Raw genomic sequence first — 3,538 nt, 5'->3', positions numbered from 1 at the left:
AACACTACCTGAAAGCCACTTGTTGTCCACAAGATCAAAATTAATTAAACTCTCTCTGGTGTATTCAAAATTTCTGATTTACAGGTACTATAATATGAAGTGGTGATCCAGATAGATTGGAACCCATATATGACGGTCTGCATAGAGATCTGCATAATACACCCAAACACAGACTATAAATACACCCGATAAAAAATTAAATTTACACATCTGCTGCAGATTTTAACCCAACACTACCTGAAAGCCACTTGTTGTCCACAAGATCAAAATTAATTAAACTCTCTCTATTGTATTCAAAATGTCTGATTTACAGGTACTATAATATGAAGTGGTGATCCAGATAGATTGGAACCCATATATGACGGTCTGCATAGAGATCTGCATAATACACCCAAACACGGACTATAAATACACCCGATAAAAAATTAAATTTATACCTCTGCTGCAGATTTTAACCTAACACTACCTGAAAGCCACTTGTTGTCCACAAGACCAAAATTAATTAAACTCTCTCTAGTGTATTCAAAATTATAATATGAAGTGGTGATCCAGATAGATTGGAACCCATATATGACGGTCTGCATAGAGATCTGCATAATACACCCAAACACAGACTATAAATACACCCGATAAAAAATTAAATTTACACCTCTGCTGCAGATTTTAACCCAACACTACCTGAAAGCCACTTGTTGTCCACAAGACCAAAATTAATTAAACTCTCTCTGGTGTATTCAAAATGTCTGATTTACAAGTACTATGATATGAAGTGGTGATCCAGATAGATTAGAACCCATATATGACGGTCTGCATAGAGATCTGCATAATACACCCAAACACAGACTGTAAATACACCCGATAAAAAATTAAATTTACACCCATCCAACACTACCTGAAAGCCACTTGTTGTCCACAAAACCAAAATTAATTAAACTCTCTCTAGTGTATTCAAAATGTCTGATTTACATGTACTATAATATGAAGTGGTGATCCAGATAGATTGGAACCCATATATGACGGTCTGCATAGAGATCTGCATAATACACCCAAACACAGACTATAAATACACCTGATAAAAAATTAAATTTACACATCTGCTGTAGATTTTAACCCAACACTACATGAAAGCCACTTGTTGTCCACAAGACCAAAGTTTAGCAGAAAATCATTCCAATTCCTATCAAATGAGTCTTTGCTATGAGAGTTTCATTTTCCCTCTCTGCTACATGTAATCAATTGATTCTTAATCTCGTTTTCCTTTCTATTTGTGCTCCGAACTCTTGTAGAAAAACCTACAACCTTGGTATAGTTCCTGTAAAATTTTCCAGCATCTTCAAGGGTGGTAAAGGTCATTCCAACCTTCGGAACAAACTGGTCATCAACAACAGAGAGGTTGCAGAATACACCATGTCAAAAACTATAAATACACCATGTCAAAACGAAGCTGGAGTTACAGAAAGAAAAACTAACGTCAATGACGAAGAACAAACCAATGAGAAAGGAGAGGAAAAGAACGATCGAAAAATCAGGGGAAGACGCGCGAGAAGAAGAACGATGAAATTTGAAAAGAAAGAAAACAAAGAAGGAAACAAATCTTTTAAATTTGGTAGTTATACAAACGCGGGATCTTTGTATAGCGCATGTAAGTGACGTAGGAATTGCAGCGCGTTTTATTGGATTAGGCGTTAATGAACTTGTAATAGTTACAAGCCCTCATCGCTTGTATACTAAGCTTTTCTCTTTTAATTTTTATAGAAATTTAAAGTTTAACTTAAATTGATTCTTATGGCCTTTATTCGATCCAAAATTTATAATAGTAATTCATGTTAATATCTGAGTTGATTTCGTAATGACATATTGATTTTGCATGTTAATTTATTAATATTTAAATTTTTTGCCTAAATTTTATATGACTAAAATCTATTAGACCTCCTACAAGTTTGATTGGCTTTATGAAATCTCACAACAATAATAATAACAAATTCAATTTTAAATTTTTTTATTTTCGGAGCAACAATAAAATTTTTAAAACTCTAATAAATTTTGATCACATAGAATTTACGTAAAAAACACAAATTACAATATATTAATATATCTAATCAATATATTATTAACACATTATCAACATATTTAGATAAATTTTAGGATTTAATTTAATTTTATTAAATTTTTAAATATCAAATTAAAAAAAATTTTTTAGAGTGATAATGTTAATAAAATAATATTTTAATTATTTTTAAATTTATTTAATAATATATTTTTTAAGATAATCTAATTTTAAAAGAGTCATATTCCATATTGAATAATGAATATTAATCCTATTTTTATATGCATTTATTTTGCATTGTAGATTGGTGCAAAACTGAAATATTAGTCAACATAACTTTCTGCGACGACGACTCTATTCTCGAGTCTCAAAGGTGGGCAACTGTTTTGGTAAGATTATTATTAATTAATGGCTGACAGATATGCAAAAAGGTAGATCCAAATCAAAGAAGGCATCGGAGAAGAAGGAAACAGTCCAATGTCCATATTTTCCACGTACATACTCAAGTGTATATATTCCACGTACGACGACAAAAATTATATAATATAATTCATTTAATTCTATGTTTTCATACTTATTAAACTTTAACGTTTATACATCTATCAAAATAATTTTATGCAAAAGACGCGGCGGTGATTGGTGGATAGCGACGCCAAAAACTACGTGGAAACGATAGATTTATAGAAAGAGATATTTGATTGTTTTGTTGTTTTTTTTATATTTTTCGATAATAAAAATGTAATTGAATGACAATATAGAATTTTTACAGAATTATAATATATCCAAGTTAAATCCTATTTATATATCTTAATGAATATTTTAATAAATACTACGTAAGTTTAAAATAAAATAAAGAATATTGATATATAAATAAAAGTATAATTTAGATATATTTGATCATTAAAAATTGTTAAATAATTTAATATATTTGATTAAATTATTATTTTATAATTTTTAATTATTAATTTCACATAAAAATAAATATATGTGAGTTATTACTATTGTATCATATCTCTTATACGTCGGAAATAATGGATTATACTTCGGTTAAAGTAAATAAAATTCAAATTGAATCAAACTCTTACCTCAATGTAACCTAACAAACCTTTTCTCCCAAAATCTCGTCCTAACGTTGGTCACAAAGATCTCAGCACCAATCAACGAATAATTCAATCTCGATCAAACTATAAATTAAGGTGAGGACCGATGATATGGGACAGAAACATTCAACACTATCACTCTACTAATATATACTCATTTTTTAAGTGATTTTTCACTAATTTGAATATCAAAATTTTTTTTACAGATATCATGCATGTTTAGGTCCAAGTTCACGATGATACTCCAATTTAGGATTGAGCTGTTGACGTATAGCTAAAAAAAATATTTTTTAGAACAATTATAAATAAATAATTTTTTATTTTAATTAATCTTTTAAAAAATTTACTAATAATTTTATTTATATTTAGAAAAATAAACTTCACTTTGGTA

This window comes from Arachis duranensis, chromosome 9, assembly GCF_000817695.3.
Source record: "Arachis duranensis cultivar V14167 chromosome 9, aradu.V14167.gnm2.J7QH, whole genome shotgun sequence".
Classification (NCBI taxonomy): Eukaryota; Viridiplantae; Streptophyta; class Magnoliopsida; order Fabales; family Fabaceae; genus Arachis; species Arachis duranensis.
Note: the sequence above shows the minus strand (reverse complement) of the source record.